This window comes from Diplotaxodon limnothrissa, linkage group LG13, assembly GCF_057381915.1.
Source record: "Diplotaxodon limnothrissa isolate DT_005_m linkage group LG13, D_limnothrissa_male_GT1.1, whole genome shotgun sequence".
NCBI classification, from domain to species: Eukaryota; Metazoa; Chordata; class Actinopteri; order Cichliformes; family Cichlidae; genus Diplotaxodon; species Diplotaxodon limnothrissa.
In genome coordinates this window covers 26993719-27008626 of record NC_140608.1, presented here as the reverse complement: position 1 = coordinate 27008626, position 14908 = coordinate 26993719, and positions in this window count along the sequence as shown.

Genomic DNA, 14908 nt, shown 5'->3' with positions numbered 1-14908 from the left:
GACAGGTCGCCAGTCTGTCGCAGGGCCAACACACAGGGACAGACAACCATTCACACTCACATTCACACCTAGTGGCAATTTGGATTATCCAATTAACCTATCCCCATAAGCTGCATGTATTTGGACGGTGGGAGGAAGCCAGAGTACCCAGAGGAAACCCACGCAAACACGGGGAGTACATGCAAACTCCACACAGAAAGACCCCGACCTGATGGTGGAATTGAACTCAGGAACTTCTGCCTGTGCGGCAACAGTGCTAACCATCGTGCCACCGTGCTGCCCTAGTAATAGAATACAATTAATCATATTTTGTATTTTAAATATGTAAAGGCGGTACATGTATTCAGTTACTCGCCAACACTGCTTAGGAATACAACCACCACCATGTCTCCATTCAAAGTGATCTTGATATGAAACATAGAACTCAATTTGATAGACGTAACATGGAGGGTCAGGTAGAATTTGTAGCAGTTGTTGTGTACAACTGGTCCAAGCAGATGCACTTACTGAATTCAAGAGACAAGTTCTTGCATGAGTTGGACCAATAATACAGACTTGTAATGAATGCTCTTCCTTACCAGTGAGTCCCGAAGTTCTTTTGGAATATTCTGTATTGTCTGTGTTTCCAAATCCACGAGATGCTTGAACATGAGTCTCCTTTTATATGAACTCAAGACTCCTCTTGCAGTCCCACCCACATTTAAGTCAATGACATTCAGTCATGAAATGAATGGTTGGCTAACGACTGTCGTAGCAGCCCATTGTATTTTGGTTTGCTCTTTTGTCTCCAGTAGCTGTTGGAAGGATTTGTGAGGTTTCAATAAGAGGGATCTTATTAACACATAAATCAATGATTCCCTGAACTATTCAAAAGAAAGAATTCCCCAAATAGGAGCACTAAGTAAAGAGGAAAACCACAAGTGTTTCCATTTGAAGGGTCTCTACTTGAGATGTTCTGTAAGTGAACCGTGTTATCTAAAGTTTGCTTCAAAGTGTCTAATTGCTGTAAACTCACATGTAAGGTCACTTTGAGTGGGTGCACTTAGGAATACAACCACCATCAGTGTCTCCATTCAAAGTGATCTCGATATGAAACATAGAACTCAATTTTTTAGATGCAATCAGGTAGAATTTGTAGCAGTTGTTGTGTACAACTGGTCCAAGCAGATGCACTTACCGAATTCAAGAGACAAGTTCTTGCATGAGTTGGACCAATAGTACAGACTTGTAATGAATGCTCTTCCTTACCAGTGAGTCCGGAAGATCTTTTGGAATATCCTGTGTTGTCTGTGTTTCCAAATCCATGAGGGATACCTGGACATGAGTCTCCTTTTATATGAACTCAAGACTCCTCTTGCAGTCCCACCCACATTTAAATCAACGAGATTCAATCATGAGACTAATGGTTGGCTAACGACTGTCGTAGCATCCCACTGTATTTTGTTGTCATCTTTTGTCTCCAGTAGCTGTTGGAAGGATTTGTGCGGTTTCAATCAGAGGAATCTTATTAACACCTAAATTAATGATTCCCTGAACTATTCAAAAGAAAGAATTCCCAAAATAGGAGCACTAAGTAAAGAGGAAAACCACAAGTGTTTCCATTTGAAGGGTCTCTACTTGAGATGTTCTGTAAGTGAACCGTGTTATCTAAAGTTTGCTTCAAAGTGTATAATTGCTGTAAACTCATATGTAAGGTCACTTTGAGTGGGTGCACTTAGGAAAACAACCACCATCAGTGTCTCCATTCAAAGTGATCTCGATATGAAACATAGAACTCAATTTGATAGACATAACATGGAGGGTCAGGTAGAATTTGTAGCAGTCGATGAGTGTGTCTATTTGAGATCTTTAAGTGAAACATTTAATCTAAAGTGTCTTTCAACATGTCTAATTGTTGTAAACTCGTATGCAAGGTCACTTTGAGTGGGTGCACTTAGGAAAACAACCACCGTCAGTGTCTCCATTCAAAGTGATCTTGATATGAAACATAGAACTCAATTTGATAGACATAACATGAAGGGTCAGTAGAATTTGTAGCAGTTGTTGTGTACAACTGGTCCATGCACTTACTGAATTCAAGAGACAAGTTCTTGCATGAGTTGGACCAACAATACAGACTTGTAATGAATGCTCTTCCTTACCAGTGAGTCCGGAAGTTCTTTTGGAATATCCTGTGTTGTCTGTGTTTCCAAATCCATGAGGGATACCTGGACATGAGTCTCCTTTTATATGAACTCAAGACTCCTCTTGCAGTCCCATCCACATTTAAGTCAATGACATTCAGTCATGAAACCAATGGTTGGCTAACGACTGTAGTAGTGGCCCATTGTATTTTGGTTTCCTCTTTTGTCTCCAGTAGCTGTTGAAGGATTTGTGCGGTTTCAATAAGAGGCATCTTATTAAGACATAAATTAATGATTCCCTGAACTATTCAAAATAAAGAATTCCCAAATAGGAGCACTAAGTAAAGAGGAAAACCACAAGTGTTTCCATTTGAGGGGTCTCTACTTGAGATGTTCTGTAAGTGAACCATGTTAACTAAAGTTTGCTTTAAAGTGTCTAATTGCTGTAAACTCATATGCAAGGTCACTTTGAGTGGGTGCACTTAGGAATACAGCCACCATCAGTGTCTCCATTCAAAGTGATCTTGATATGAAACATAGAACTCAATTTTTTAGATGCAATCAGGTAGAATTTGTAGCAGTTGTTGTGTACAACTGGTCCAAGCAGATGCACTTACTGAATTCAAGAGACAAGTTCTTGCATGAATCGGATCAATAATACAGACTTGTAATGAATGCTCTTCCTTACCAGTGAGTCCCGAAGTTCTTTTGGAATATCCTGTGTTGTCTGTGTTTCCAAATCCATGAGGGATACCTGGACATGAGTTATCGTTTATATGAACTCAAGAGTCCTCTTGCAGTCCCACATTTAAATCAACGAGATTCAATCATGAGACTAATGGTTGGCTAACGACTGTCGTAGCACCCCACTGTATTTTGTTGTCATCTTTTGTCTCCAGTAGCTGTTGGAAGGATTTGTGCAGTTTCAATCAGAGGAATCTTATTAACACCTAAATTAATGATTCCCTGAACTATTCAAAAGAAAGAATTCCCAAAATAGGAGCACTAAGTAAAGAGGAAAACCACAAGTGTTTCCATTTGAAGGGTCTCTACTTGAGATGTTCTGTAAGTGAACCGTGTTATCTAAAGTTTGCTTCAAAGTGTCTAATTGCTGTAAACTCACATGTAAGGTCACTTTGAGTGGGTGCACTTAGGAATACAACCACCATCAGTGTCTCCATTCAAAGTGATCTCGATATGAAACATAGAACTCAATTTTTTAGATGTAATCAGGTAGAATTTGTAGCAGTTGTTGTGTACAACTGGTCCATGCACTTACTGAATTCAAGAGACAAGTTCTTGCATGAGTTGGACCAACAATACAGACTTGTAATGAATGCTCTTCCTTACCAGTGAGTCCGGAAGTTCTTTTGGAATATCCTGTGTTGTCTGTGTTTCCAAATCCATGAGGGATACCTGGACATGAGTCTCCTTTTATATGAACTCAAGACTCCTCTTGCAGTCCCATCCACATTTAAGTCAATGACATTCAGTCATGAAACCAATGGTTGGCTAACGACTGTAGTAGTGGCCCATTGTATTTTGGTTTCCTCTTTTGTCTCCAGTAGCTGTTGAAGGAGTTGTGCGGTTTCAATAAGAGGCATCTTATTAAGACATAAATTAATGATTCCCTGAACTATTCAAAATAAAGAATTCCCAAATAGGAGCACTAAGTAAAGAGGAAAACCACAAGTGTTTCCATTTGAGGGGTCTCTACTTGAGATGTTCTGTAAGTGAACCATGTTAACTAAAGTTTGCTTTAAAGTGTCTAATTGCTGTAAACTCATATGCAAGGTCACTTTGAGTGGGTGCACTTAGGAATACAGCCACCATCAGTGTCTCCATTCAAAGTGATCTTGATATGAAACATAGAACTCAATTTTTTAGATGCAATCAGGTAGAATTTGTAGCAGTTGTTGTGTACAACTGGTCCAAGCAGATGCACTTACTGAATTCAAGAGACAAGTTCTTGCATGAATCGGATCAATAATACAGACTTGTAATGAATGCTCTTCCTTACCAGTGAGTCCCGAAGTTCTTTTGGAATATCCTGTGTTGTCTGTGTTTCCAAATCCATGAGGGATACCTGGACATGAGTTATCGTTTATATGAACTCAAGAGTCCTCTTGCAGTCCCACATTTAAATCAACGAGATTCAATCATGAGACTAATGGTTGGCTAACGACTGTCGTAGCACCCCACTGTATTTTGTTGTCATCTTTTGTCTCCAGTAGCTGTTGGAAGGATTTGTGCAGTTTCAATCAGAGGAATCTTATTAACACCTAAATTAATGATTCCCTGAACTATTCAAAAGAAAGAATTCCCAAAATAGGAGCACTAAGTAAAGAGGAAAACCACAAGTGTTTCCATTTGAAGGGTCTCTACTTGAGATGTTCTGTAAGTGAACCGTGTTATCTAAAGTTTGCTTCAAAGTGTCTAATTGCTGTAAACTCACATGTAAGGTCACTTTGAGTGGGTGCACTTAGGAATACAACCACCATCAGTGTCTCCATTCAAAGTGATCTCGATATGAAACATAGAACTCAATTTTTTAGATGTAATCAGGTAGAATTTGTAGCAGTTGTTGTGTACAACTGGTCCAAGCAAATGCACTTACTGAATTCAAGAGACAAGTTCTTGCATGAGTTGGACCAATAATACAGACTTGTAATGAATGCTCTTCCTTACCAGTGAGTCCGGAAGTTCTTTTGGAATATCCTGTGTTGTCTGTGTTTCCAAATCCATGAAGAATACCTGGACATGAGTCTCCTTTTATATGAACTCAAGACTCCTCTTGCAGTCCCATCCACATTTAAGTCAAGGACATTCAGTCATGAAACCAATGGTTGGCTATGACTGTCGTAGCACCCCATTGTATTTTGGTTTGCTCTTTTGTCTCCAGTAGCTTTTGGAAGGTTTTGTGCGGTTTCAATCAGAGGCATCTTATTAACACATAAATCAACGATTCCCTGAACTATTCAAAAAAAAAAAAAAAGAATTCCCCAAATAGGAGTACTAAGTAAAGAGGAAAACCACAACTTTTTTCATTTGAGGGGTCTCTACTTGAGATTTTCTGTAAGTGAACCGTGTTATCTCAAGTTTGCTTCAAAGTATCTAATTGCTGTAAACTCACATGTAAGGTCACTTTGAGTGGGTGCACTTAGGAAAACAACCACCATCTGTGTCTCCATTCAAAGTGATCTTGATATGAAACATAGAACTCAATTTGATAGACATAACATGGAGGGTCAGGTAGAATTTGTAGCAGTTGTTGTGTACAACTGGTCCAAGCAAATGCACTTACTGAATTCAAGAGACAAGTTCTTGCATGAGTTGGACCAATAATACAGACTTGTAATGAATGCTCTTCCTTACCAGTGAGTCCGGAAGTTCTTTTGGAATATCCTGTGTTGTCTGTGTTTCCAAATCCATGAGGGATACCTGGACATGAGTCTCCTTTTATATGAAGTCAAGACTCCTCTTGCAGTCCCACCCACATTTAAGTCAATGACATTCAGTCATGAAACCAATGGTTGGCTAACGACTGTAGTAGCGGCCCATTGTATTTTGGTTTCCTCTTTTGTCTCCAGTAGCTGTTGAAGGAGTTGTGCGGTTTCAATAAGAGGCATCTTATTAACACATGAATTAATGATTCCCTGAACTATTCAAAATAAAGAATTCCCAAAATAGGAGCACTAAGTAAAGAGGAAAACCACAAGTGTTTCCATTTGCGGGGTCTCTACTTGAGATTTTCTGTAAGTGAACCGTGTTAACTAAAGTTTGCTTTAAAGTGTCTAATTGCTGTAAACTCACATGCAAGGTCACTTTGAGTGGGTGCACTTAGGAAAACAACCACCATCAGTGTCTCCATTCAAAGTGATCTTGATATGAAACATAGAACTCAATTTGATAGACGTAACATGCAGGCTCAGGTAGAATTTGTAACAGTCGATGAGTGTGTCTATTTGAGATCTTCTTTAAGTGAAACATATAATCTAAAGTTTGCTTCAAAGTATCTAATTGTTGTAAACTCATATGCAAGGTCACTTTGAGTGGGTGCACTTAGGAAAACAACCACCATCAGTGTCTCCATTCAAAGTGATCTTGATATGAAACATAGAACTCAATTTGATAGACCTAACATGGAGAGTGACGTAGAATTTGTAGCAGTCGATGAGTCTATATTTGAGATCTTCTTTAAATGAAACATATTATCTAAAGTTTGCTTCAAACTGTCTAACTGTTGTAAACTTCAGTCCCACCCACATTTAAATCAACGAGATTCAATCATGAAACAAATGGATGGCTAACGACTGTAGTAGCGGCCCATTGTATTTTGTTGTCATCCTTTGTCTCCAGTAGCTGTTGAAGGTTTTATACTGTTCTAATCACAGTTATCTTATTAACACATAAATCAACGATTCCCTGAACTATTCAAAATAAAGAATTCCCCAAATAGAAGCACTAAGTAAAGAGGAAAACCTCAACTGTTTCCATTTGAGGGGTCTCTACTTGATATATTCTTTAAGTGAAACATATACAGTGAAGTCACATTGAATTTTCCTCTATTTGGTGCTCTATTTGAAGTTTGCTTTAAAGTGTCTAATTGCTGTAAACTCATATGCAAGTTCACTTTTATTGGGTGCACTTAGGAAAAGAACCACCATTGATATGAAGCACAGGACATGTAGCTTCAAATATTTTTGAATTTGTTATGTATAGCTATAATCCATGATTACTAATGAGCACAACAATAATTAGCACTTAATGTACTCAGAATCCAAGTAAGTGCTTAAGTCTCTGTAATGTTCATGACCAATCTTATGCTTACTGAATACATATATAACAAGGGTATCGTTGAAAAAGCTGATGTCTTGAATGTGATACTTTGTTGCTGAGATCAAGAGTATAATTTGTAACACTGTACCTACCATTCCAGGTGGTAATAGTCTTTTTTGTTATGATGGTGAATAATTCCTTAAATTATGTCATTGTTTCATCCTGATGTGAACCCAAGGTTATCTCAAAGGAAGCACTTGGGAAAAAAAGAATCATTCCATTTTCATTCCATGAAATCTTGACAATTCAGTTCAATTCAACTGTATTTATACACCACCAAATAACAACAACAGACGTCTCAAGGTGCTTTATATATTATGTAGACCTTACAATAAAAAATTCAGAGAAAAACCCAACAATCATATGACCCCCTATGAGAAAGAACTTGGTGATAGTGGGAAGGAAAAACTCCCTAATGTGGAAGAGAGTCAGAGATTAATAACGAGTGTGATTAAATGCAGAGAGATCTATTAACACATGTTGAGTGAGATAGGTGACTAGAAGAAAATACTCAGTGCATCATGGGAATCCCCCAACAGTCTACACCTATTGCAGCATAACTAAGGGAGGACTCAGGGTCACCTGATCCAGCCCTAACTATATGCTTTAGCAAAAAGGAAAGTTTTACGCTTAAGTTGTAATAAGGAATTTTATTTTAAAAGGACATAAAGATTTCGGAATGTCAAAATACAATATAAATCAAAATCCAAGATTAAGTTTACAGTTATGATTAGGTATAGAAGACATCAACAACACAACAACAATCAGCACTTACTGTATTCAGAATTCAAATAACTACCTATATTGTCGCGATGTTGGCAATGATGGTGGCTAATTCCTGAAATGATGACTTTATGTGACCCAGATGAAAAACATAAGAACAAACGCACCCACTAAGACAGAAGATGCCTGCAAAACACTCTTTGTTAATGACCTAAAAAGGAGGAAAACTTACTGTACCTTAATGTAGAACCTACTGTACTTTGAATTCCAGTTGGTGACAGTTGTTTTTAATGATGGTGAACGAGTCCTGAAATAATCTGGCTGTGTGATCCTGATGTAATACAATCAAGATTACTTCGAAAGGAAGCACTTAGGAAAACATGGAACCATCAGTGTCTCCGTTCGAGGTGATCTTAATGTGATATGTCCTGAAAATCTAAAGTAAGCTTTAAGTTAACATACATCTTTATATCAAGTCCTGCAACCTTGGCAAAGAGGAAAGATTTGCAACAAAGATTTCTGATGGTCAAAATGAGCTACAATGCATAATGCAATGGTAATTTTACAGTGATTGTTGGCTGAAGAAGACATCAGCAACACAACAACAATCAGCACTTACTATTTTAAGAATTCAAATAAGTGCCCTTGTTGCCGTGATGTTGGTGACTAATTTCTGAAATGATGATTTCATTTGACCCTGATGAAAAACATAAAAAGCCATGCATCCACTGAGACAGAAGATGCCTGCAAAACACTCTTTGTTGATGACTTATACAGCACGAAAACTTGCACTTACTGTAGTTTGAATTCCAGTTGATGACAGTTCTTTTAAATGATGTTGAACAAGTCCTGAAATAATCTGGCTGTGTGATCCTACAATCAAGATTACTTCGAAAGGAAGCACTTAGGAAAACATGGAACCATCAGTGTCTCCGTTCGAGGTGATCTTAATGTGATATGTCCTGAAAATCTAAAGTCAGCTTAAGTTAACATGCATCTTTATATCAAGTCCTGCAACCTTGGCAAAGAGGAAAGATTTGCAACAAAGATTTCTGATGGTCAAAATGAGCTACAATGCATAATGCAAAGGTAATTTTACAGTGATTGTTGGCTGTAGAAGACATCAACAACACAACAACATTCAGCACTTACTATATTCAGTAATCAAATAAGTGCCTATGTTGCCGTGATGTTGGTGATTAATTCCTGAAATCATGAATTCTTTTGAACCTAATAACCTAATAAAAAGCAACGCATCCACTGAGACAGAATATGTCTTCAAAACACTCTTTGTTGATGACATTTGGCACTTACTCTAGTTTGAATTACAGTTGGTAATGGTGTTTTACTTGTGATGGGTGACTAATTCTTAAAAGGTAGCTGCGTGATCCTGATGTAATACAATCAAGATTACTTCGAAAGGAAGCACTTAGGAAAACAAGAACCATCAGTGTCTCCGTTCGAGGTGATCTTTCTGTGATACGTCCTGAAAATGTAAAGTCTGCTTAACTATAGTTAACATGCATCTTTATATCAAGTCCTGCAACCTTGGCAAAGAGGAAAGATTTGCAACAAAGATTTCTGATGGTCAAAATGAGCTACAATGCATAATGCAATGTATCACTGTAATTTTACAGTGATTTTTGACTGTAGAAGACATCAGCAACACAACAACAATCAGCACTTACTATATTCAGAATTCAAATAACTACTTATATTGTCGCGATGTTGGCAATGATGGTGGCTAATTCCTGAAATGATGACTTTATGTGACCCCGATGAAAAACATAAGAACAAACGCACCCACTAAGACAGAAGATTCCTGCAAAACACTCTTTGTTAATGACCTAAAAAGGAGGAAAACTTACTGTACCTTAATGTAGAACCTACTGTACTTTGAATTCCAGTTGGTGAAAGTTATTTTTAATGATGGTGAACAAGTCTTGAAATAATGTGGATTGTGTGATCCTGATGTAATACAATCAAGATTACTTCGAAAGGAAGCACTTAGGAAAACAAGAACCATCAGTGTCTCCGTTCGAGGTGATCTTTCTGTGATACGTCCTGAAAATCTAAAGTCTGATTAACTACAGTTAACATGCATTTTTTTATCAAGTGCCGCAACCCTTGGCAAAGAGGAAAGATTTGCAACAAAGATTTCTGATGGTCAAAATGAGCTACAATGCATAATGCAATGTATCACTGTAATTTTACAGTGATTTTTGACTGTAGAAGACATCAACAACACAACAACAATCAGCACTTACTATATTCAGAATTCAAATAAGTGCCTATTTTGCCGTGATGTTGGTGACTAATTTGTGAAATGATGATTTCATTTGACCCTGATGAAAAAGCATAAGAAGCCATGCATCCACTGAGACAGAAGATTCCTTCAAAGCATTCTTTGTTGATGACGTCAGGAGTACAACAATTAGCACTTACTGCAGTTTAAATTTCTAGTTGGTGACAGTTGTTTTACATGATGGTGAACAAGTCCTGAAATAATCTGGCTGTGTGATCCTGATGTAATACAATCAAGATTACTTCGAAAGGAAGCACTTAGGAAAACATGGAACCATCAGTGTCTCCGTTCGAGGTGATCTTAATGTGATACGTCCTGAAAATCTAAAGTCAGCTTTAAGTTAACATACATCTTTATATCAAGTCCTGCAACCTTGGCAAAGAGGAAAGATTTGCAACAAAGATTTCTGATGGTCAAAATGAGCTACAATGCATAATGCAATGGTAATTTTACAGTGATTGTTGGCTGAAGAAGACATCAGCAACACAACAACAATCAGCACTTACTATTTTAAGAATTCAAATAAGTGCCCTTGTTGCCGTGATGTTGGTGACTAATTTGTGAAATGATGATTTCATTTGACCCTGATGAAAAACATAAAAAGCCATGCATCCACTGAGACAGAAGATGCCTGCAAAACACTCTTTGTTGATGACATATACAACACGAAAACTTGCACTTACTGTAGTTTGAATTCCAGTTGATGACAGTTCTTTTAAATGATGTTGAACAAGTCCTGAAATAATCTGGCTGTGTGATACTACAATCAAGATTACTTCAAAAGGAAGCACTTAGGAAAACATGGAACCATCAGTGTCTCCGTTCGAGGTGATCTTAATGTGATATGTCCTGAAAATCTAGTCACCTTAAGTTAACATGCATCTTTACATCAAGTCCTGCAACCTTGGCAAAGAGGAAAGATTTGCAACAAAGATTTCCAATGGTCAAAATGAGCTACAATGCATAATGCAATGGTAATTTTACAGTGATTGTTGGCTGTAGAAGACATCAACAACACAACAACAATCAGCACTTACTATATTCAGTAATCAAATAAGTGCCTATGTTGCCGTGATGTTGGTGATTAATTCCTGAAATCATGAATTCTTTTGAACCTAATAACCTAATAAAAAGCGACGCATCCACTGAGACAGAATATGTCTTCAAAACACTCTTTGTTGATGACATTTGGCACTTACTCTAGTTTGAATTACAGTTGGTAATGGTGTTTTACTTATGATGGGTTACTAATTCTTAAAAGGTAGCTGCGTGATCCTGATGTAATACAATCAAGATTACTTCGAAAGGAAGCACTTAGGAAAACAAGAACCATCAGTGTCTCCGTTCGAGGTGATCTTTCTGTGATACGTCCTGAAAATGTAAAGTCTGCTTAACTATAGTTAACATGCATTTTTTTAATCAAGTCCTGCAACCTTGGCAAAGAGGAAAGATTTGCAACAAAGATTTCTGATGGTCAAAATGAGCTACAATGCATAATGCAATGGTAATTTTACAGTGATTGTTGGCTGTAGAAGACATCAACAACACAACAACAATCAGCACTTACTATATTCAGAATTCAAATAAGTGCTTATGTTGTCGTGATGTTGGTGACTAATTTGTGAAATGATGATTTCATTTGACCCTGATGAAAAAGCATAAAAAGCCATGCATCCACTGAGACAGAAGATGCCTGCAAAACACTCTTTGTTGATGACTTATACAGCACGAAAACTTGCACTTACTGTAGTTTGAATTTCAGTTGGTGACAGTTGTTTTAAATGATGTTGAACAAGTCCTGAAATAATCTGGCTGTGTGATCCTACAATCAAGATTACTTCGAAAGGAAGCACTTAGGAAAACATGGAACCATTAGTGTCTCCGTTCGAGGTGATCTTTCTGTGATACGTCCTGAATATCTAAAGTCTTCTTAACTAAAGTTAACATGCATTTTTTAATCAAGTGCTTCAACCTTGGCGAAGAGGAAATATTTGCAAAACAGACTTCTGATTGTCAAAATGAGCTACAATGCATAATGCAATGTATCACTGTAATTTTACAGTGATTGTTGGCTGTAGAAGACATCAGCAACACAACAACAATCAGCATTTACTATATTCAGAAATCAAATAAGTGCCTATGTTGCCGTGATGTTGGTGATTATTTACTGAAATCATGATTTCGTTTGAACCTAATAACCTAATAAAAAAGCAACGCATCCACTGAGACTTGGTAATGGTGTTTTACTTATGATGGGTGACTAATTCTTAAAAGGTAGCTGTGTGATCCTGATGTAATACAATCAAGATTACTTCGAAAGGAAGCACTTAGGAAAACAAGAACCATCAGTGTCTCCGTTCGAGGTGATCTTAATTATATTATGTCCTGAAAATCTAAAGTCAGCTTAAGTTAACATGCATCTTTATATCAAGTCCTGCAACCTTGGCAAAGAGGAAAGATTTGCAACAAAGATTTCTGATGGTCAAAAGGAGCTACAATGCATAATGCAATGGTAATTATATATTGATTTTTGGCTGTAGAAGACATCAGCAACACAACAACAATCAGCACTTACTATATTCAGAATTCAAATAAGTGCCTATGTTGTCGTGATGTTGGTGACTAATTTGTGAAATGGTGATTTCATTTGACCCTGATGAAAAACATAAAAAGCCATGCATCCACTGAGACAGAAGATGCCTGCAAAGCATTCTTTGTTGATGACATCAGGAGTACAACAATTAGCACTTACTGCAGTTTAAATTTCTGGTTGGTGACAGTTGTTTTAAATGATGGTGAACAATTCCTGAAATAACCTGGCTGTGTGATCCTGATGTATTACAATCAAGATTACTTCGAAAGGAAGCACTTAGGAAAACATGGAACCATCAGTGTCTCCGTTCGAGGTGATCTTAATGTGATACGTCCTGAAAATGTAAAGTCTTCTTAACTAAAGTTAACATGCATTTTTTAATCAAGTCTTGCAACCTGGGAAACCGAATTTCCCAGAGCAACCCACCCGAGGGATTAATAAAGTTTTATCTTATCTTATCAACCTTGGCAAAGAGGAAATATTTTCAACAAAGATTTCTGTTGGACAAAGTCAGCTACAATTCATAATGCAACGGTAATTTTATAGTGAATTTTGACTGTAGAAGACATCAACAATACAACAACAATGAGCACTTACTGTATTCAGAATTCAAATAAGTGCCTATGTTGCCGTAATGTTGGTGACTTAATTTAGCAAAGCACTTTAATTAAAGACGTGTGATCTGTGATTTTTTAGTTGAAATCAAATCCAACCTTTTCTTTAAAAAAAAAAAAGAAGCTTAATTGCATCTTGAGTCACAATTCAACATTATGGTTTAGGAATACAGTTTACTAAATCATTTACATACACAGTTACTCTTTCAGAAATCAACCTAATCCTACTGTTTTCAGTCAGTTTATGGTTTGTTGTGGACAACAGCATTACAACAACAATTAGCACTTGATGCTTTCAGAATTCACTTAAGTGCTCATGTTGCTGTGATGTTGGTGACCAATTCAGAAGTTTATATCATCATGTGACCCTGATAGAACTATAAATAGACACCTAACATGATCAAGTATCTTAACAGAAGTACTTCATTAAAACACAAAAAAACCAAAGTTACTGTTCTCATGATAAGTATACTTTGGATTACTTCCATCAAAGGATAATTATAAACAGAACTAAATAAGACAATGTGGTAAAAATCATAGAACATAAAACCAATGGATCAATAACACATATGTAAAGAACATGCTTACTTACCGATGAAGTTGAACATGGTTTGTAGCATCTGCCGTGTGGTTTCCCTTTTGCAGTGGATGTGGTGATATACTTATAGGGTACTCCTAACTGCTGGGTGCTACCTCTTCCACCCAACTCCGCCTTCTTTCACACCAAATTTTAAATGGTCTAGATAATGGCTGGCCAACGACCAACCATGATTAACAAAGAACCATTGTCACACCTTAACTCAGGTCATCAGACATTCGGGAGTTAGATTTACTTGATAGAACTAGGGCTAAAGTGATATTTAGAAATGGCATGAAAAAAATTAGAAATAAAAACTTTCAGCCAAAAGTTTTTAAAATCTCCTTAATACAGAACATATATAAGTCATATTTGTCTGTGATAGCAAACTATGGTTTCCCATATGTCATTCATCAGTTAAATTCCTCACTTATAGCATTTAACTTGGGTTAAAAAATAATGACTTAAGTCTATAATGATATTTTCATGACTACTGAGAAAAGGACCTTAACCTGAAAAATTAGCACTTACTTTAGTGTAAATCAGTGAAAGCTAGAATAATTATGTTATGATTAAGTAGTTATCTTAACGTGAAAGCTGATATATTGTTCACTGATACTGTTGTATACCTGATAGGATTTATTATGAACCAAACTGTGTTTTAATGCAATCTTTGATTGTCTTTTTTTACTTGCTGAGTGGTTTCAAACTATAATGCTCTTCTCTCTCTTTTGACATACATGTTTCAGCGCTTTTTGATGCAGCTGCAGACAAATATTTATTTTAGAGTCTCCTAACAATTCACCTCAATTTCAATATACTAGTGCCTGCTGAGTTTCACACCTACAGTTTCACCTTCAAGTCTGTGTGTCTGCCACTTTCTTTCTCTTTGTCTCTTAAACTAATTTGCATACTCACACACACACACAGAGAGAGAGAAAGAGAGAGAGAGAGAGATTCTTATCTGTGGGAATGGTATTTTGGCCTTATATTCTTTGTGAAAACTCTTCTTTCAAAAAACACCCCAAAAAACACCCAAAACTGTGCTATACACAATTTTGTCAACACCATGGACAAAACAAAAAACAACAAAAAAAACCAACTTAAGCAAATGCATAAATTAAAGCTATATTT